At 38.9% G+C, this 22,152-nt stretch overlaps 1 protein-coding gene across 2 annotated transcripts in view; it reads left to right on the plus strand.

Annotated features, from left to right (window-relative positions):
* Nucleotides 1-22,152, plus strand: part of DISP1 (dispatched RND transporter family member 1) — a 219,877-nt gene that overhangs the window by 25,958 nt on the left and 171,767 nt on the right. The gene's annotated exons all lie outside the window — the stretch shown is intronic.

Below are 22,152 nucleotides of genomic sequence, written 5' to 3' on the forward strand. Positions count from 1 at the left end.
GATGTTAAACTAATTAGGTTTATTTGATATATTAAGCTGCATAGGAAGCATTGTCAGATAAGAAGTGATGACGTGCCTTCTTTAGGCTGTATTTGTGTGGGCATGTTATTAATATAAGTATTTCAGAAATGGTATGAAGTTCGTAGCAATTTGTCAATACTTGGTGTTCATATGTTCAGTATTATGTTATCCGTCATATTTCTGGTTATTATGTTAAAATATTGTATGTCACTGAAATAAACCAAGTTCCTTGTCAATTATAATGACCTCACATCAGATTGTTAACCATTTAGTCATTTCAAAGACTTTTGTCATTCCCAGACAGTTTTGTTTTACTCCTGATGCTTCTCTGAAATTGCTTACAGTCAGCTGCAAGCGAGACAACTCCATGATGCCATCACTTGAATAGCTTTGAGACCAGGCCAGTGGAGTAAGAATTTTCTGAACTAATGAAGAAGCTCATGGATTCACAAAACTGCTAATCCAAGATCAAATAGACAAAGTATTAATTACATGAGACTGAATCAACTGATGAGGATGATTATAATTTTTTAATGACATTTATTTGAAACATTGCTTATTCTTTAATGTTTTATTTTTCTCTTTTCTCTTAAGCTATCTATAAGTTACAGCAGTTTGGTAAAATATACATTTGTGAACAAAGACGAAACAACTTATTTTCTTCCTACCTGATTTCTCCAGAATTCAGAAACTTATTAAGTGTTTTTATTTTCATGGCAATATAGTTATTTGCACAAGTCCAATAAGAATCTGTTTTCCTTGAAATAGGACATAATAAAAACATCAGTTGTATTACCAAGGCTTTAACTGGATTTTTATATTTCAGAATGATATATAAAATCAAATATGACCAGGCAGCTTTAAGGAACTAAGGTGGGCTTTATGGAACTAATGTTTATAAACTCTCTTGGAAAAAAACAAAACAAAAAACTGGTCTGGTACCTGGCTTACAGGGTACCCAGCATTACAGGTAAGTCATGAATGACACTTCCAGGGAGACTCGTTCAGTCACTCAGTCATGTCCAACTCTTTGCGACCCCATGGACTGCAGCAGACCAGGCCTCCCTGTCCATCACCAACTCCCGAAGTTTACTGAAACTCATGTCCATTGAGTCGATGATGCCATTCAACCATCTCATCCTCTCTTGTCCCCTTCTCCTCCTGCCTTCAATCTTTCCCAGCATCAGGGTCTTTTCAAGTAAGTCAGTTCTTCACATCAGGTGGCCAAAGTATTGGAGTTTCAGCTTCAGCATCAGTCCTTCCAGTGAATATTCAGGACTGATTTCCCTTAGGATGGGCTGGTTGGATATCCTTGCTGTCCAAGAGACTCTCAAGAGTCTTCTCCAATACCATAGTTCAAAAGCATCAGTTCTTCGATGCATTCAGCCAAATCTGCACGTTTGAAGGGAAGTCTGGTGGCAAGTTTCTGGTTTGACTTCCTAGCCTTGAGAGGCTTTTAAAAGTCTCATTTGAGATTGCTTATTTTAAGTTCTAGCAAACTTAAAAAGAGTCTGTATGGTCTGTCACTATTCTTGCTGCACGTATATAAATATCAGGCCAGATTTAACAAGATGAGGCTGATTTTGCAAACAGATTAGTCATTTATTATCTTTGCTAGAAAGGGGGGTGACAGCAAGAGAAAAATAATGTTTCAGTAGGAAACTGTAGCACACCCTTGTGAGTCGTAAGTTCTAGTTCTATTCATTGTTTTTAAGGTTTTATCTACCTGTTAATTGGGCTGAATTCTTCTAGTTGCCTGCAGTGTTTGGCTACAACTCTCCAAGTTAGCATTTCCAGTTTTCTCCCACCCTTCTGACATGGAATCATTGAGAACTAAAACTGTCCTTTTTCCAGAAGCCTGGAATCTGGATCTTGCTGACTTGATTTAAACTTCAGAGAAATCACAACAGCAGATCATGTATGGGCAGCCTTCATGGCTGTTGCTGTGTGGGCTACTCAGAAAGTTCGTGGAGTATTTGATGACCTTACCACAGACATTTTAAACAGCCAACCAGGAAAATCCATCAGATTGCTACTGCCTGTCCTCATTGTACCATCTAAAGGTACTTTTAAGTCCAACATCAAGAAATCTTAACTGACTGCCCTCTGGACTCAAAAACTGAGTTCATGTTTGTTCTAACCATTAACCTTTATGTATTTTTCTGTTTGTTTTCATAGAAATGTCCCTTATTAAATGCTTGATTGCTCATACTGTATAGAGAACTAATAGGTTGGCATTTACTCCTACCTGTGCCACCACCTCCTGAAGTGAGACACAACTGTTTGAATGGACTGACCATTTTCCAGGACTGAGATTGATTCAGTGGGTTATGGGATAGTCTACCAACTCAGTTTCTGGGAATGAAACTTCTTCGGGAAGTTCCATATGGGAGAGTGACAGGGTTTAGGACATGCTACCCCCAAATATGGCATCTTGGCATGTTGACTGTCTTAAGATGAAGGAATGCGAGAAATGACGGGTGTAGGACTCTGACTTATCCCTGAAGCATGTCATGAGATCTCATGTAAGAGATGCTCTGCCTATACTCAGAGGAAAAGAAGGGTTTGAGCAAACTGGCCTTGCTGTTTCCCTGTTTACGGCTCTGAGCTCATACCCCTTTTTGTCCTGTGATACTTTTCCATCACTCTCTACTCTGCATCAAATGTCATGTAAAAAACTCAGGCTTAACCATTGCTTTGGTCTTTATTTCTTTATGAAGGTTCCTATGTCACATAAAATTTAAGTAAATTTCTGTGCTTTTCTCTTGTTAATCTGTCTTTTGTTATAGAGATTTAGCTGAGAACTTAGAGGGGTAGAAGGAAAAGATACTTTTCCTCTCCTACAGGACCAGATGGTTTCCACCGAAGGACTTTCCTAAAAACTTTTTAAAAGCTCTCTTTACTTGAGACTTAGGTTGACTGCCCTCTTGAGGAAGAAAAAAATATTTGAAAATAAATCTTTTAATGATTTCTTTCTCTTGCATCTTATTCTGAAATAAACAGGAGCTAAGGATTACTTGATATGAGCATGGATTGTCACTTATAAAGCTCAGGTAGAAGCAGATGTTCTAAGATTTATTTAAGCTGAAATTCCCTGGTGGTTCAGATGGTAAAGAATCTGCCTGCGATGCAGAAGGCCAGGGTTAGATCCCTGGGTAGGGAAGATCACTTGGAGAAGGTAGTGGCTGCCTACTCCAGTATTCTTGCCTGGAGAATTCCATGGACAGCGGAGCCTGGTGGACTACAGTCCATGAGGTCACAAAGGTGTCGGACACGACTGAGCGACTGAGTGACTAGCACAGAAATTATAATGAACATGTAAAAATGCATTTGTATTGGAATTTTGCAGAGCTTGTATCTTCTTCAAGGGCCTCAGTAATCGTCAAAAAGAAGATAACCATACTTTATCAGTTCTCATTAAATTTTAGGCTCAAAAGTAGTTTTTCGTTTTTAGAAAAACATTTATACAAGACAAGCTTTTCTCATGTGTTTTAATTGACTTTCAAGTGAAAAAATCATGCATTATGAAAAATAGTGCCTCTACTGCTTTTTACTTGTTCTCCTTATTTATATAATAAATATTATGAGGATATCCAGTAGTAGAAATAACTTTAAAGGAGTATTTTCTTTATTCTTCTTTCTTTCATATAAACCTGTGACCTAGTTTCTATATAAGATGTATGTGTTTTTCTTTGCTCACTAGATAAACACTGTAAAAATAATATTTTAATTGAAAAGATACTTAAACCATATTTTTTAATAGTTAAGGTTAAAGTTTTTATCAAGTTATTATTTGGTAGCGGGAGGTGTTAATGTAGTGTTTTTAGCAGTGACTTTGTGAGTGCTAATACAAAGGATGAGCATTCAAAGGGAAGCAGTTGCTTGCTTTATGAGTGGTAATGTTGAGTAATGACTAAGTACATTCATTTGCACAGCCAGTATAGACTCCAGACAGATATTTCCGTGTCTTTTCCACAAGTGGGTCATGTGATTTGGTGTTTATCACTGACTTGAATTATCTTCAAGTCTTACAAATCATATAACTTGACCATGAAATCAAGCAGCTGTTTCAAAGGACTCTTCACAAGTAGATTTTATTTTTAATGTTTTTTGGCCACTGCAATGAAAAGAAGATTGTGCAATCTGTGTATGCATATTGGAACTTTGTTTCTCTCCCTCTCTCCCTCCTTTGTCCATGGAATTCTCCAGGCAAAAAGACTGGAGTTGGTAGCCATTCCCTTCTCTAGTAGATCCTCCCAACCCAGGGAATGAACGTGGGTCTCCGCATTTCAGGCAGATTCTTTACTGTCTAAGCATCAGGGGGCTTTCCAGGTGGCCCTAGTGGCAAAGAACCCACCTGCCAGCGCAGGAAACGTAAGAGACGTGGGTTTGATCCCTGGGTCGGTCCCATGGACAGAGGAGCCTGGCAGGCTACAACCTGTGGTCGCAAAGAGTTGGACCTGACTGAAGTGACTTATGCACACATGCTTCCTCCTTTCATCTTTTCTTCTCTCTTTGAAGCAAGTTTCAGTGGAAAGATTTCTATAGTACTCTTTGGTTGGTCTTCCCCACATGATCCCTGCCATTAGGAGAGTTAGCTTTGTGCTAGGGCTACTAGGCCATTACAGTTTTATAGATCTGAGTCAGCATGTGTGAGATTGCAACCTCTGCATTTTATTTAAATCTGCTCTCTGTGCTTTTGTTTCATGGTTAGTGGAGAAGTCTAATCTCTATAAAGAATGGTATCTAAGTTTGTGAGGAACCTGCCAAGGTTGTTGTGGTGGCACATGTGATTGGTGAATCTTTTAGATTTAGATACCTTCAGTGTTTTCAGCACATGTTTAGTATTAGATTTGTTCCTAGATCCTTTCTTTTGCAAGATATATATTCAGATGGTTGTATAGAATCTTTAATATGCTGACCTTCAATTGTGCTAAAGTAAAATGATTCTCTGACCTCTTACAAACTAGGTTATTTCTTTTATTTTTTTGACTGTGCCACGTGACTTGTGGGTTCTTGGTTCTGCATCCAGGGATCAAATCCATGCACTTTTAGTAAAAATGCAGAGTCCTAACCACTGGACTGCCAGAGAAGTCCCTAGGTTATTTCAAGATTGAGAATTTCAACATTATTATCTGATAAAAGCTATTATTCTGTTTTAAGTATTACACATTTTGGCATTTACATACACACATACATATGTGGAATTTCGAATTAAAGTTAGATTAAAAAAATGGGACAGTTGTATCAGAGGCATTGTTTATTTTTTGATAATAAAGGCATCTTAAGTTCATTTGACAGATATAAGCTAAATGCCCATGTAGAACTTGTTTGATACTGGGTAGAGTTTATAAACAGCTGTAGCTTCGTATCCCTTAACCTTAAAAACCCTACAGCTGTACTTGGTGAATGTAAGTGTTGTAGTAGTTCTGATGAGAGATTATCACAGGACAAAGAGATTAGAGAAAACTTTTTGGACACTGAAGATAGGATTTGGAAGGTGTGGGTGTAGAGGAGGAAGTACCCAGTAGAGGGAGCTGAGGTGAAGGTGAGACATTGCAGATGTGTTTGAGACCAAGTTGGTTGTAGTGGTATGAAATACATGTTAGGGGAATAGGGAAGATAAGACTGGAGCTGGGGCGTATAGGACACTGAATACCATCCTGAGAAAACTGTAAGTCTTGTAAAACTGTGGGCTGATTTAGGGCCTAAACTTCCAGGTCTGAGTCCTGATTCACTACTTGCTGGCTTAGTAATCTTGTACAAGTGTTTGGACCCTTTCTGACAGAGCTAGGTTTGTTCTAGATGACAAATTTGCAAATCACCAAGTCATTGATTTTACCAAAGTTTCTAATGTGTATGGTCATAATAGTTCCTATAAGAAAGACCCTGCATTTTGAGTTACTGATCATAAAATATATAGAAAATTATCTTCCATCACTAACAAAAATTTTATTACCTAGCAGTTTTCTAGTTGAGGGTTTTTTAAATAAAGGACTGTTTTACATAGTTTTACTTTCTTTTGGATATTGTTGATTTAATTTTGAGTTAGCTTTAAGGTGAAAGTAAATATAAGTTAAATTAGATTAACATTTTAAGTTTAAATTTAAAGAAGTTCAAGTTTAAAAGCACCCCAAAGGAATCAGAGCTAATCAGAACAGTCTTGTACCCATCCTGCAGATGGAATGGAAACCCTGAGGGTTCTGGGCTTGAAAAGAGCCCTGTCTTTGAGAATAGACATTTAATGAAGTGGTATGGATAGCTGAGATAAGTCACAAGTACAGCTTCACAGGAGCTTATATTAGAGTGGCCACAGTGTGGGTGTTAAGTAGGTTCTTCCAGACGGTTTCCTTTCTGGTTTAGGGCTACTCTGTGGGCTCTGATCTTGGGTTGACAGTAATGTTTGGATAATCCACAACTACCCTTTTGTACCCTACTTTTTGTGACCATAAGCTATACCTTTTGACCTCTGAGACTGTTGGACAGTTTAGTTATATATTCAAACTGCATGGAGAGACTTGTAATGGACAGTGGTAAACAGGGTTTTGTTCAAAGAGAAAGGGGGTAAGAGAGGCTTGGGCCTCCTGCTATACCTCAGTCTTTAGAGTCTGTCCCTTTGGTTGCGGACTGCTTTCCTCAGATGACCACTGGCTTGCCATGATGGTGTGAAACTACAGTATGATGTGTGGTTTACGAGGAGTTCATTTCAGATATTATAAATTGGGCTCTAAATTCACCTGACAGAAACCAGACTTCTCTTCAGAGATCATTAGTGAAGGAGAATTGGAGCCAGAGGACCTGCTTCTTGGCTCCTGTTCTTATTATTTGTGTCACTCTGCAAAACATGTTGTTTTTCTTAATCTGTTTTCTCTTGAATAAAGGGAGGGATAGTCATTTCTATCGGAGGTTATTGCTTAGATAGGATGCTAAAAGAGGATTTTATAAAATTCTAAAGAACTAATTAAAGGTGAAGTGTCATTGGTAGATTGTGAGTCTTTGGAGGCAGGCATGTGTCAAGAGTCCCCACAATGCTAAGGCACAGGTCTTGACCTTGTGAGCTCTTTGAGGGCAGGACCTTGTTTGTTGCACCACCATGTACCTAGTGTTTTAATTTGGCTGTACTTATATCATGTTCTCTATTTCTAAGTTTTAAAACTTTTACTCTTTTTTGTTGTTGTTGTTTCTCCCATTTCCTCAGAAGTTTGATTTCCCTTCTTCATCTTAGAGAAGATCCCCTGGAGAAGGGTAGGCTGCCCACTCCAGTATTCCTGGGCTTTTCTTGTGACTCAGACAGTAAAGAATCCTCCTGCAATGCGGGAGACCTAAGTTCGATCCCTGGATTGTGAAGATTCCCTGGAGGATGACATACGGCAACCCACTCCGGTATTCTTGCCTGGAGAATCCCTATGGGCAGAGAAGCCTGGCAGGCTGCAGTCCATGGGGTTGCAAAGATTCGGACAAGACTGAGCGACTAAGCAGGCATGCACATCATAGAGAAAATAGTGTAACAGAGCATAGCCATATTCTATGGCTGGAGAGATAAGCTAACTCTTTGTGGACTAATCCCTCGAGTAGGGACTCGATCTTAACAGCAGGTTCTCTGCCTTAGATTAAAAGGAGCAAGATAGTAGGTGGGAATCTGGAGGACACAAATATTGAAAAGGAATGTTTGGGTCCTTCTTTTAGGTAACTTTGGCATCTGTTGAGAAATTTAGCTTAATTCAGCAGACTTTCTGGATTTCTGTTTTGTGTTTAGGACAGTAGCAAAAAGTAACAAAGAGAGTAAACAGACCTTGTGTTAGAGTGTGAATAATTTTGACTGTTGAGATGGAAGGAATATGGTGTTTCATTCTCTGAGGTAAAACTGCTTACTGGACTCTTTCAGTGACCTTGAAGGTAAACACAATTAAGAGAAAAATCAGACTTCAGTTCTTCTATTCTAATGATGTTTATAAGTGAGCACACTAGATTTTAGAAATATCTGTACAGACAAACTGTTGACTGTGAAGGTTTCCTCCTTTAGCTTTATGTTGGTAAAATAACATTGATAAATTTTCAATAAATGTATAGAAGTAGTAATGTGTGGTCAAACTTGAGGATTTATTTGGGACCAGACCTTTATTATCACCTAGAAGAAAAAAATTATCATTTAAACTGTTTAACATCTGGGAATCACTATAATTGTGATAGACAAACCTTACTTCACTGGAAGATGGGATAGTGAAAAGAACACTGGAATGGAAGTCAGGCGTCTCGAATCTGTCTACTTACCTTGTATATCCAGCAGAACCGTCTGTCAACCAGATCCAAACCTCCTCTTCCTCTCAGATGACTGACTGCATAGGTGCAGTGCGGGCGGGGGTAGGAAACAGAGGCAGCATAGCAGGAGTGGGACCATGAGCATCTGGGCTGCTTCTTCGTATGTCTTACCTGCGCCTTCACGGCCTGCTGAGCCCGATCAGGTGCACACCGCTTCCATTTGACAGTGGTGTGTTGCTGTGCACGCCCAACTTCAGGGCTCGATGGGTCAGGTAACACTCAGTTTGTGATGGGCAGCTCAGGTCTCATGGTAACTTGGTAGCCCGTGGTCAAGCATTTGATTTGAAGCCCAGTAGCAGGCCAAAAATTGTTTCTTAAAGGGAGAATGATTGTCTGGAGATGATGTAGGGTCTTGCTCCCATATCCTAAAGTCCTGCACTGTGATTCAACCTGAGGGCCTGCCAGAGGCTCACACAGCATCCCTGTCTGCCAGTGATCTTTCAGGCACTGTGGGACCTGCTGCATCATGTGGCCCCAGTGCAGAGCAGCTTGCCCAACAGCTGAAACCTGTTGTAAACCTTCTGTAATTCTGGGACCCCCTCAAACTGGCAGCTCTTCTGATCATTCTATAAATGGGCTGGAGTAACACAGTCACATGAGGACTATGTTGCCTCCAGAATCCATCATGGTCCCCTAAGCATTGTGCCTCTTTCTTGGTTGTGGGAGAGGCCAGATGCAGCAACCTATTCTTTACCTCAGGAGGGATGTCTAGACCTGCCTCATACCAGTGGCCCCTAAAAATTTCACTGAGGTAAAAGACCCCTGAAGTTTAGTAAGATTGGTCTCTTGTCTTCTGATATACAGATGTCTGACCAATTAGTCTAGAGAAACTGCTGCTGCTCTACAGTTAGCAGCATGTCATGGTTATAATGGAACAATGTAATGTCTTGTGGAAGGGGAAGACAATAGGATCCCTGTGAAGTATACTGTGACACAGGGCTGAAGAGTTGATACTCTGAAGTAAGATAGTGGAGATGTATTACTGGTCTTACCAGCTGAAAGCAGACTCCCTTTTGTTGGGTCTTAGGAATAGGATAGAGAAAAAGGCATTTGCTAGATCAATAGCTGCATACTACATCCCAGGAATTGTATTAATTTACTCAAGCAATGAAAACACATCTATTAAAACTCCTGCTATTGGAATCACCACTTGGTTAAACTTACTGTTAATCCATCACTCTCCAAGATCCATCTGTCTTTTGCACAGGCCAAATAGGAGATTGAATGGAGAGTGGTGGGAATTTCAATTCTTGCATTTTTCAAGTTCTTGTTGATAGCCTGATTTCTGAAGTCCTCCCAGGGATGTGGTATTGCTTTTGATTTACTGGGTTTTCCTCGATAGAAACAGTTTTAGTAGCTTCCACTCAGCCTTTCCCCATATGATAACCCTCACTCCACAGGTCAGGGAGGAGACAGTGTGAAAGTTCTGCCATCTGCTAAATAGGTGTGTTACAATTATGTATCCTGGAACTGGGGAACCACAGAGTGGGTTTGGGGACCAACTGGGCCCACTGTGAATGGACCTGAGCTAAAACTCCATTGGTAACCTGTCCTCCGTAAACTCCTACTCCGATTGGAGGGCTGTTGCTTTGGGTTCCTGGAATCAGTGTCAGTTCAGAGCCAGTGTTCATCAGTCCCTGGAAGGTCTCATTATTTTCTTTTCGCCAGCCCGTAGTTACTAAGGTTAGGAGAATGATTAACAGCATACGTTTTCAGTAGTCTACTGGGGTCCTTCTTCAGGAAACTGACCTTTTCATTTAAGGGATTCTGGTTCTGTAAACTGGCTCAAGTTTGTGATCAATTGAGGGGCCATGACTCTCTGTTTTTATGATCTGAATTAGAATTTTGTTCCTTTGACCTAGACTTTTCGCTTATTCAGATCAAATAAGAAGTTAGTAAGCTTCCTATCTATTTCACTTCTAGCAATACCATGATTAGCCAACACCGTAGGTCTGTATGAATCATACTATTCCAATTGCTGCTTTGACTCTGTTGTTCATTATGGTGACTATACCCACCTTGCTTTGGCAGCTAAATGCTGCCAGTTGACCCCTGCCACCTTGGGACCCAATTACTCCCATTGTGTTTAGGTTTTCTGGTTGAATGGTTGCAGTTCCCAGTGGAAGGTCTAGCTTACAGAGAAGAGTAATCAGAAGGCATTTCAAGGATGTTGGGGCACCTGTCACAGATTTATTTCTCAGACTCATCTGGATCCTCCCACTGTGGGCAAGCAGGTCTTAATTGACAATTCACTCTTAACATTTCAGTTTTCCTAAGCCTTTGAATCCCTTCTGCAGTAGACCAAAGGGGAACCAGGAGTGGGGTGTTTTAAGTTTGCTCATGGTGTGTCATCTTTTGATGTTTCACCCAACCAGCCAAACTGTTAGAGCCCTTTCTAATGGCCCCAGCTGGAACATTAAAGGCGGAATCTTTGCTTAATGAGCCCTTATCAAGAAATTCAGCCTGATTCAACTTTATGTTCCTTGTACCATTATCCCATACCCTTAAATACTCATTTCCAGATATGTTCCCTCAGTTTCTGCAAGCATAAATTATAATTGAAAACCCAAGTAGTTCTTTTGGTGTATATGTAGCAAACCTCCTACTTTGTACCTCACTTTTAGGGACCTGCTGGGACTTGAGTCTAGTTATAAATCTAGAAGAAAGAGGGGTGGTGGAGGTGAGTCAGCATTGTCTTACATGGCAGCTCCTGCTGGGGAGACCATTGTTGTTTCATTAGGCAGAGTGGGGTTAATTCCCTCAGGGGTGGAAATACTGATACCAGTGTGGGTGGGGTGGCTGCTACTGCTGTACACCCAGGATTATGGTTAGAATCAATCCAGTTCTGCCACATTTAGTGAAAAATTTTATAATATATATACATTCCTTTTGTTATTTAACATGATACAGGAGACATAAGAGATACGGGTTTGATCCCTGGGTCGGGAAGATCCTCTGGAGGAGGGCGTGGCAACCCATTCCCGTATTCTTTCCTGGAGAATCCCACAGACAGAGGAGCCTGGTGAACTAGAGTCTGTTGGTTTGCAGAGTCAGACATAACTGAAGCAACATAGTATGCATGCACAGCAGAGATAGTATAGGATCAAGATGAAGTTGAGTCCTGGCTTTATTATTATTAGCCATATGACCTTTAGGCAAACAGCTCTGATATTTCGGTTTCTGCATTTATAAAGTAGAGATTATAATACATACCTGTGACGAAAACTGCTGACTGGACAAGAGGATCTGTATCAGAAAAATACTTAAATTTAAAAGAATTAAAAAAATGAATAGAGAGATTAAAATATTTAATAAAATATTTCCATTGTTTTATGCTACTTAATGTTATAAAATGTCTCTTACAGAGGTTAGTTTATAAGTTTAATTAATGTTAAAAGCTCAAATAATGAGGTAAAGTGTGTAATGAAAAATGTTGGCCCTTGACTAGTTCTTCTCAACCTTGGTTTATTATCCCCAGTGGCGACTATTTTTAATTCTCTTTAGCAGTTTCTTCTGGTATATACGTCCGTATTTTTCACTGTTTTTTATGAGCTCATTTCTTAATTTTCCAAGTTTAGTCAACTATATGTTGACTTTCTAATAAAACAAATGAAGATTTAACTCTTTTATACCTGCTTTCTATTAATTCTTTCCCTCTCCACATCAACTTTCTTCTTCCATAATAGTTAGTACAGTTTTTGGTTAGTCACTGTCTTCATTATAATTATTCATAGCTGAGCCACAAAGTGATTATTACGATTATACTCACTTTTCTCTGTAACTTATTTTTCTTGAAATTTATGGGAAATTTTTTTTTATTATATCTTTGATAATTTCTTCTTCTTTTTTCTGTCTTCCAGAATTTCTGTAGTCTAATAATGGCTATCCTAGATTTTGATCTTCCAAGTTTCTAGGGTCTGGGTGATTTCCTCAGCTTTATTTTCAGCCTTACTGTTATATATATATTTTAAAGTTTCTGCTCTCATTTAAATTTTTCAAAAGTTTTTTTCTTATTTTCTAGGTTTTCCTTTATGTATCCCCTATTCTTGTTTTATGGATACAGTTTCATCTCATCTTGCTGAAAGTATCAATTTTAATTTTTTAAAAAACAGTTTATTTGTGTACTGTATAGTTTTTTTTTGTTGTTTTTTGTTTTCTTAATCTGATTTGGTTTCTATCTTATTCATGATAGAACCATGTCCCAGTTGTTCCTCAAATGTTTAGTTAATGCAGAAAATTTTAGTGGAATCTCTGTGCATATGAATTGCACTCTAGGACTGTTAGTTGAAAGCAAGATTTATATTATTGAGATATCTCTTGACTCTTAAAACTTATAGTCTTTTCTTTTCGACTGATTTTTCTTCACAAAGAGGAATCATTATCTCCTGCCTAGGCAGTAAAAAGCTGGTCTGACACTTGAGTAAGAGAAGAAAGCTTGGGAGTTGGGGGTGATCTCACTGCTTAGTAAGTAAACTTGTATTTACGCTTCTTGTTTTCAGTACAGTATCTTATCCTCACATTCAGTGTCTTTAGTTCCTAAGTCAAATCTGTCAGATTCAGTTTTTACCAGAGAGTAACTGCTTTTCTCCTGCCAGAATGAGTGTTAGCGGGGGAGTTGGAAAGAAGTGTCCATTGTGTAGTTGTTCCTTATGAAAAGTTTCATCATCCTCCTGATTTTAGTCCCACTTATAACTCTGCCTCATTCTGTGCCTTTCTGGGATTCTTTATTTGTGGATTACTTTCTTGTTGGCATCATTCTCTTAACTACAGCATTGTTCTCTCTTAACTACAGGTTGTTTCCACTTTATCTGTTCTGTTAAGTCAGAAACTGTTCAACTCTTTGCTTTTCATCTTCCAAAATTTTATTAGCTTCTTTTGTCTTTAATTTCCTCTAGTCTTTATCCCAAGTATTTAATACTTAAAATTTTTCCTTTACTGTCTTTTTAGTGGAGTTTTGGGAGTGAATGGTGATAAATGCATATATTATGCATATATAATGAGAGATCTTTCAATTTTTAAAAATAGTAAACAAAGTTTAAGCAAAATGGCATGAAAACAAAAAGACTGGAAAGAGGAAGTAGTTTGATACTCTCTGGATTTCTTTAGAGGCAAACCTCATTTAAGAATGTCTTGTTTTCTCTCTGGCTCCAGCATCTTAACTCTCATCTGCACAATTGTCTTAGGGCATGCAGGGCCTCTGGTGTTGGGAATGCTCAGTTTTCCTGGCTCCTGCAAATTACTTTCTCATGACTAGTGAAAATCTCCCATACCAAGCATTTTCTCATTTTTTTTCCTAAGCCATTTCTGTATTATATCTTAATAAATTTCTAGTCTAAAATTTGTTTTGAGTCTAAATCAGTGGAAATTTTAGTGATAAATCACATAAGAGCTTTAACCGTGTATCGTATATATCAGATAACATTTCTAGTTACAAATAACCGAAAACTTGACTCAGTAAAATAAAGGGAATTTGTTTCATTTACTTAACTGGAAAGTTTAGAGATAGGTCAGTCTTCAGATGCTATCTGAGCAGGACTCTGGCTCTGTTTCTTTGTAATTCTCTTGGCTTTGCTCAAATCTTCATGCTGATTTTGTTTTTAGGCTGGCTTTCCTCATGATTGCAAAATGGCTGCAGGAGTTCTAGGCATCATATTTCATACCACCATCATACAGAAGAGGAGAGATGTTCTTTTCCAAAAGTTCCCAGGAAACTTCTCCAGACGTCAGGGTGAAATAAGGGATATTACACTGAACACCTTGAACCTGAGTCCTCTGCCTTATTGCTGGAGTGAATGTGGTTGCCTTCCCGCTAAACATAAAGGCTGTGTGAGGCAAGAGTAGTGCTCCAAAGGCAAAGTAGGGGACATGGTTGCTGGGGTTGCAATCAGTGTCCATTACAGCGTTTAGTTTTAATATTTCTGCTTTTATCACTGTATCGTCATTTTTATATTTTATATCATTATGCTTTTTATAAGTTAGTTTCCCCTAATTAACCAAATTTCATTAGTCTTACCTATAAACAAAGCATTTTTGTCTTCATCCTAGAGGCTTCCCTGAAAATTTGTTTCATAAAAATTCTCCCCCAAATTCTTTTGTCTTTGGAGACTTTTTTATTCTATCATATGATAGTCTCTTATTAGGAAAGAGAATTTTTCTTCTCCCTCCTTACCATCTTTCATTTTACTTTACCTTCTTTCTCTTATCTCACTGATGCCCAAAAAGAAAAAGAATTGTATTTTTACTGCTTGACAAGTGCTCTCTCCTGAGAGGAAGAAGTGTTCTGTGGTTCCTTCTTTCACATGCTGTTTGATCCTGTTTCCCCTCTGTTTTCTAGATGTGCTTATTGAATATCAGGAATATCAGCATAGAGCCTTCCTAATGTCTTATTGTGTTTAACTTTGGTTTGCAGTATACCATTTAGTTTCTTCCTCCTGAGACCATGTTCTCTGATTGCTTTTGAGATAATCTGTCTGTCTTTGGTGTTTGTATAGTTTGTTGACAATGCATCTTAGTGAGAATTCTCACCTATTATTTCTTCAAATATTGCTTCTCATTCTGTTCTCGATTTGCTGCAAGTTGTTACTAGGTCTTCTTTCCTATGCTCTGTATTTCTTAATGCCATTTTTCATTTTCCATGTCTCTGTTTTGTATCTGAGTGATTTCCTAAGCTCTTTCTTTTTTCCCCTAATATTCATTTATGTATTTGACTGCTCTGGCTCTTAGTTGCAGCATGCAGGACCTTTGTTGTGTCCTGTGGCGTCATTCATTGCAATACGTGGGCTCTCTAGTTGTGGCACATGGGCTCTAGAGCTCGTGGACTCGGTAGCTGTGGCATCTGGGCTAGTTGCCCCACAGCATGTGGGATCTTAGTTCCCCCACCAGGGATTGAACCTGTGTCCCCTACTCTGCAAGGCTGACTCCTAACCCCTGAACCACCAGGGAAATTCTAGCTCTTTGTCTTTTTTTAATGATTTCGTAAGCTGTGTCTTAACCTGCAGCTTGCTATGCTGTTCTTAGTCGCTTAGTTGTGTCCGACTCTTTGTGACCCCATGGACTGTAGCCCGTCAGATTCCTCTGTCCATGGGGGTTCTCCAGGCAAGAATGCTGGAGTGGTTTGCCATCTCCACCAGGGATTGGACTGGGGTCTTCTGCATTGCAGGTGGATTCTTTACCGTCTGAGCCACAAGGGAAGCCCAAGAATACTGGAGTGGCTAGCCTGTCCCTTCTCTAGGGGCTCTTCCTGACCCAGGATTCGAATCAGGGTCTCCTCCATTGCAGATGGATGGATTCTTTACCAGATGAGCTACCAGAGAAGCCTAACCTGCACCTTAGTAAAATATATACATATACATATATGTATTTTTTAATTTCAATGCTTATAAAACTCCTATTCCCCCTCCCAAATCTGTGTGACATTTTTCATATGTTTTATAATATTTTCTAAATAATATTAAGCATGCTTATTTTGTAAGTTCTATCTGTACTATTTACTGAAGTTTTTATTGTCTAATTCTATTATCTTTTGTCTTCTGTTTACCATATGGTGGGTTATTTCTTCAAGTGCTTTGTAACTTTGGATTGTAAGCTCATCTTTAGTGAGGCTTTATCTTTAGAAATTCTCTAGGTCCAGAGTAGTTTTGCATTTGTTTTTGCTAGATAATCCCAGGAGTATTATTGGCCCGAGATGAGTTTTTTTTTTTTTTTTTAAATAAGTCTCTGAGCCTTGGATTTCTTGAACCAAGCAGCTAATATACATTTGAACTTCAAACCTTTCTAAAGGCTGGGCCACAACTCTCAAGTTCTCAGTGTAGACTGTTTTTGTCCATTAGAACCCTGGCCAAGATAGTTAAGCCTCTTAGCTGGGTAACTTGGTTTTATGAGAGCATTTTATTCTACCTCTCTGTTTCTCATGGTTAAGGCCCCATTTCCAGCTACTTAATAGGTGTTAAAATTCAAGCCTTCTGGTTATTGAAACTGGCATGTCTCCCCACAGCAACCACAATCAATTCATGCTTACAGGTCTGGTTTTCTCAGTTCCTGTCTCTTACTTTTGGCCTCTCACTGCTTAATTTCCTTCTATGTGTTTAAAGGATTGTTTGTTTTATTTCATCCAGCATTGTGAAATGTTTAAGATAGTCTTAGGTCTGGTTCTTCAGGAAATAGAGTTGAGGCAGAGATTTGCATGGAAGAGGTTTTTGAGGCAGTTCTCTTGGCAATAGCATCTGTAGGAAGGAGAAGGATTGTGAAGCAGGATTGAGCAGAGGGAGAAGCTAACCTACAGTGCAGTTGCAACCAGGATTTCAATTCTGTGGGGAGCTCTGGGCAGGGATCAGTGTTCAGAGATATTTCAGATTCAGGCATGGGGCCAGGTCTTTGTACCTCAGGGAACCCCGCTCTCTAATAATATTTCCTTTGGTCAAACTGGCCTATGAGGACAGCTACCACTGAGCTGAGCGATGCTCACCAGGGTGTTCCTTACTGCTTTGGGGATATAATGTCTTCTGGGCCCTCCTGTGGAGTATGGTTGGCAGGCACCTTTTTTCAGCCTTAACCTGATATGTGCTCTCCAGGGTCCGACTATTCCTTCACTTTACCGTCTACCACAGCAATTCTGGCATTTTCCTGTCACTTACTGTAGACCTTTACATTATCCAAGCTTTTAAGAGCTATCTTAATAGTAGAGTGGTATCATTTCCAGGGTCCTTGTTTAGGTGTTAAATTCTGTATCATGGGAGGATACCTGCTTTCAGCTAGACATGTGCTCAGTCCCTCAGTCATGTCCAACTCTTTGTGGTCCTATGGACTATAACCTGCCAGGCTTCTCCATCCATGGGATCCTCCAGGCAAGAATACAGAGTGGGTTGCCATTTACTTCTCCAGGGGATCTTCCCGACCAACAAAGTGAATCCACGTCTCTTTTCTCCTGCATTGTCAGGTGGATTCTTTACCACGGAGTCACCTGGGAAGCCCTTTCAATTAAGCTCTCCTTTATCCAACTTTATATTCCATCTCCCTTGATCAGCATTTTCAGGATCCAGCCCTGCATGTACTTTTCCAGCTGCTGTGGGTAAATGTTGGCTCAGTCAGTCCTGCAGCTCCTTCAGCATGTAGTCCTGTTCTACCTTAGCACATTACGCACTTCCCAAGCATAGTTGTTTGTGATTGGTCTGGAGCTGGAAGGGGAAGTGGAGGTTGATCGTGGAGGTCATAGGTTTTCTTGTGTAGTAGAAACCTTAGCATCATCTTCAGGCAAGGAAAAGTATTATTAATAATTCCTCAGGATCAGATAGTTCCTGGGAACCTGGAGATTCAAGATTTTCAAGCGCATCACTCAGATATCCTCATGCTAAGCCTTAGGGTTCTATGCCTTTCTAATCAGAACCCTGACCTTGATGTAGTTGATTTGAGGGAATTGAAAATCCAGCCTGGAGCTCAGCTACCTTTGTGTTGAGTCTTGGGCTGAAGCTTCAGTTTTCTGTTGTTTTTGTTGTTGTTGTTGATGAGCGGCTCTTTATATGCTGGCCAAGGAGGCCCTCTGACTTTTGCACTTTATGTTCAGTTGGTGATTAGTCAGTTGCCCACAGCACCAATAGCACCTAGCAAGAGCCATCTGATTTCATAGTCCTTATAATTACTGCTTTCCTCTTAACTTCTCAGACCCTGGAATGTGATATCCACCAGCGCATTCATCTTATACTGGTGTCTCATTCCAGATTACTAGTGGTGAAAGTTTTAACAACTGTCCTGCCACCTGCCAGGGGCTAATGGTACTCCATCTCCTCCTAGTGATGGGGGTCTTTGGGTGAGGGCAATTCCTGGAGTGACTCTTGGCAGTGAACCAACAGTAGCTAACATTCTTGGCAGCTGGGGAAATTGAGTCTTTAGGCGCAAGACCTGGGAGATGAACCATAGTGTCCACTCCAGAAGGGTTTCTGGTATCTTAGTATGTAGTAGAGCCAGAAATAAAAGCTAGAACATAAATCTAAAACATGTAGAACATAAATTCTTATGTGGACTCTTTTTCTTAGTAGGTAACAAGTTTGGATATGATTTCTTTGAGTCATTCAATCAGCAGAAATTCCATTTTCAAAGTGTATAAATCATTGATCATATTACTGAAATGAGAGATCATGATTTTGAGATAAACCTAGGCATTATTGATTTATTACTTTGAGGGCTGGATACTACTTTTTGGTGATATAATTTCTTTTCTTAGAAAGTTTTATAATAGGGTGTCACATTGCCAGCTTATTGAAAGAATACTTTTTACAGAATCTATTCCTATAACTTTAATTACTGACATTCATGGAAATGAAGTTAGAAAACATGCTCATACCATCTAGTGGTTTCCCATTTATTCACATTTGGTTATGCAGCCATCACAGCTAAGCTTTGAAAAATGTTAGCACCCCTAAAGAAATCCCAATGTGAGCAGTCACTTCTTATCTTGCTCCTTGCCCTTCCTCCTCCACCTCAGCACCAGAAAATCATTAGTCTCTTTTCTGTTGTTATGGATTTGCCTCTTCTGGACATTTCATATAAATGGAATCATACAATATGTGACTGACTTCTTTCACTTAAAGCCAGTACCTCTTTATTCCACTGTAGATTAATCCTAGTAATAATTGTCTGTCTTATAGTAAGAGAGAGAATATTGCACACCAAAGCTGAAACTCTTCTAATACCACCTCTACTTTATGCCACTACTGTTCCATCAGCTATGGCTTGGTGAGAAGTTTCTAGTTATGGGTAGCAACCATAGTATATCATTGAAGTGACTGTATTTCAGCAGTCTCATGAATTAAGCAGTAATGGATGAAGTTATTTCAAAGATTTATTTATTTACTTAATTTGTTCATTGATTCATTCATTCACTCATTCATTCAAACTGACTTTGTGGAAGCAAAAGAATGAGGTATCATATATATTTCAGCCTGTTCTCATGAAAACTGCATTCCAAGTAATAATGGGTGGTGGTTTTGACTTTTTTTTCCTAAAAAGGACCATCTCAAGTATTTTTTTTCTTTTAGAGAACTAGAACAGTTTAATTCCCCTTCTATTGTTATCTGATTATAAGAGAAGAAAAGTGCCTGTCATCATCATAGTTGTAATCTTAATATCATTTGTTGGCTGCTTATAAGCCGACAGCTATGAGCAATCTGTTGGACACTGTACTAAGCATGTCACATGAATTATTCTCTGTTATTCTAACAGCCTTGTCAGTTAAGTGATATTATCTTCATATTAGAAATAGGAAAAATGAAACTCAGAGATTGAATAGCGTTTAGATTCACATCTGTGCCAGCTTGAGTGTTCATGCATTTCTAGATGGCTGTTTTCTGATTATTCTTTTAAAGTCTGTAATATTAATGTTAGCCCTACAAAGCATCTGTGTAATGTGTTGGTCATGATTCAAATGATGCCTTCATGAAGGCCCATGGAACGCCATAGTTGTGTGCTCTACAGCTCAGTAGCAGCGTTCCTGCTTAATAGTGTGCCTAGAGAGCTGTTTGTTCAGATTTATTGCCACATATTAATAGTGCTTGTTTTAGGCTAACATTTATTGGGTGTTTATATGTGCCAGCCTCTATGCTGAAAGCATTGTCTCATTTGAACTTTAAAACAACTAATGTGACTGTGACTTCTGGTGTCCTCCTTTTCCAAATAAAGCAGCTAAAGCTTTGAGAAGTTAAGATACCTCCCTTGGGTACCCTAAGTTTATATCTGTGTATAAAAGAGACAGCACTGGGATTTGAAAAGTGTGTGTTGGCACAGTCTTAACACCCTGTGCCGTGCTGGCTCTCTCATTGGATGTTGGTAACGGTCATTTTTACTTGTCTTTGGTGAGCTTAGTCTTTCTTTCCATTCCTATGCTCTTTCTACTTATTGATAATCTTTGTCTTCTTTCAAGACCACTTGTTCATTTGCTAAGTTGTGTCCAGCTCTTTGCAACCCTGTGAGCTGCAGCATGCCAGGCTGTCTTTCACTATCTCCCAGAGTTTGCTCAGATTCACGTCCATTGAGTCAGTGATGTCATCCAACCATCTGATCCTCTGTTGCCCCCTTTTCCTCCTACTCTCAGTCTTTCCCAGCATTAGGGTCTTTTCTAGTGAGTCAGCTCTTCACATCAGGTGGCCAAAGTATTGAAGCTTCAACTTCAGCAGCAGTCCTTCCAGTGAATATTTAGGGTTGATTTCCTTTAGGATTGACTGGTTTGATCTCCTTTCTGTCCAAGGGACTCTCAAGAGTCTTCCCCAGTACCACAGCATGACAGCATCAATTGTTTGGTGCTAAGCCTTCTTTATGGCCCAGCTGGTCTTGTCTTTTTAATTTTGATGGAATGGTGAACTGATGTGTTATTTATACTTGTATATTAATTGTATTTTTAGTCAAAAAATTTGAAAGGTAATACTTGAGGAAACCAATTAAAGTTTTTATAAATTTTTTTCATTGGAGAAGTAACATATTCACTATAATAAAGGGGGAAACACTTAAAGCTATATGTATATTTATTCCTTTTTCTTGGTATATTTATTCCTTTTTCTTCTTTGAATTTTTGTTTCATTTTAAATGTTCTTTATTTGTTATCATCATAAGAAAGTAATTATCATCTCAAAGACATTTTAATCATCAGCAGATAAGTGGAAGGAAGTTATTTTAAAGTGGCTGTGCATTAAAAATTGCACTGTGTATATGTTATATCCCAAAGGTAAAACTTGATTCACGTTTAAGGATGAAGATAGGGAAGGGCATGCTCTAATCTATTAATAGTTTCTTTCCCTTAATTCAGATAGCCTTTGGCGTCTTGGAGGAAGATAAGCCCAGAGGTAGAGATCTATATCTATTAATATTAGAAGCATACTTTTCAGAGGTGCTAGGTGCAGGAGAATATTTCCTCTGCTTACTGACTCCTCTTGGCATCTGTAAACCTCATGGCCCCTTAGCATATTCATGACAAGAAGGCCCTCTCCCCTTCCTCCCTTCCCTACTGAATACAAGTTACACTTTCCTAAATCTCAACTTCCCTCCCCATACTCCTGGTTATAATCAGTAGATTTCCTGGCACACTTGTACATGCTCTAATATTTAGTAATGTTTTCTTAAGGAAATCTCTTTTCTGGAATGTTGGAATGCATTCTTGTGCCTCTCCATTTTTTACCTCCTATACAAATTTTTTGATAAGGAAATATTTCATTAAAAAAATAGAGGTTTTCCTTATGCTCGTTCTTTTCCCCTAACTTTCTAGGCTAAACAAACCCTAAATGTTTGTGCTAAAAACATCAAAAAGTTGTAAAAATTGACATGTCCTTTCTTTTTCTCCTCCTAGAATAATTCAAACATATTTTAAATAGATTAGGTTTTAAAATAGAATCATTGGTAAGTGATTTGACAGTATTTATCCAAACTTTTAGTACCTGTTCTCTGGACCTTATTATGTGCAGTTTGGAGTACCACAGTTAAAGTTTTGAAGGGGCTGATTACAGTTGAGTGCATCCTTTTTGCCTTTAAGATACAGAAACAGGAAATTAATGATACAATATATACATGTGTGTGGGGGGGTAGGGGGTGGGTGGAGTGACTTCATAATAATATAAAAGATTAGAGAGTATATTGGTGGCATTAAAATTTCATGGGTGAGCATGATTGGGGGAAAATGTCTAAAAAGTCACCTTAGGGAGATGATAGAAACAATGATCTAGAGTATAGATAGTTCTCATGTAGCATATTATATATTGTTGTTCAGTTGCTAAGTCATGTCTGACTCTTTCGCAGCACCATGGACTGTAGCCTGCCAGGTTCTTCTGTCCATGG

This window comes from Muntiacus reevesi, chromosome 5, assembly GCF_963930625.1.
Source record: "Muntiacus reevesi chromosome 5, mMunRee1.1, whole genome shotgun sequence".
Classification (NCBI taxonomy): Eukaryota; Metazoa; Chordata; class Mammalia; order Artiodactyla; family Cervidae; genus Muntiacus; species Muntiacus reevesi.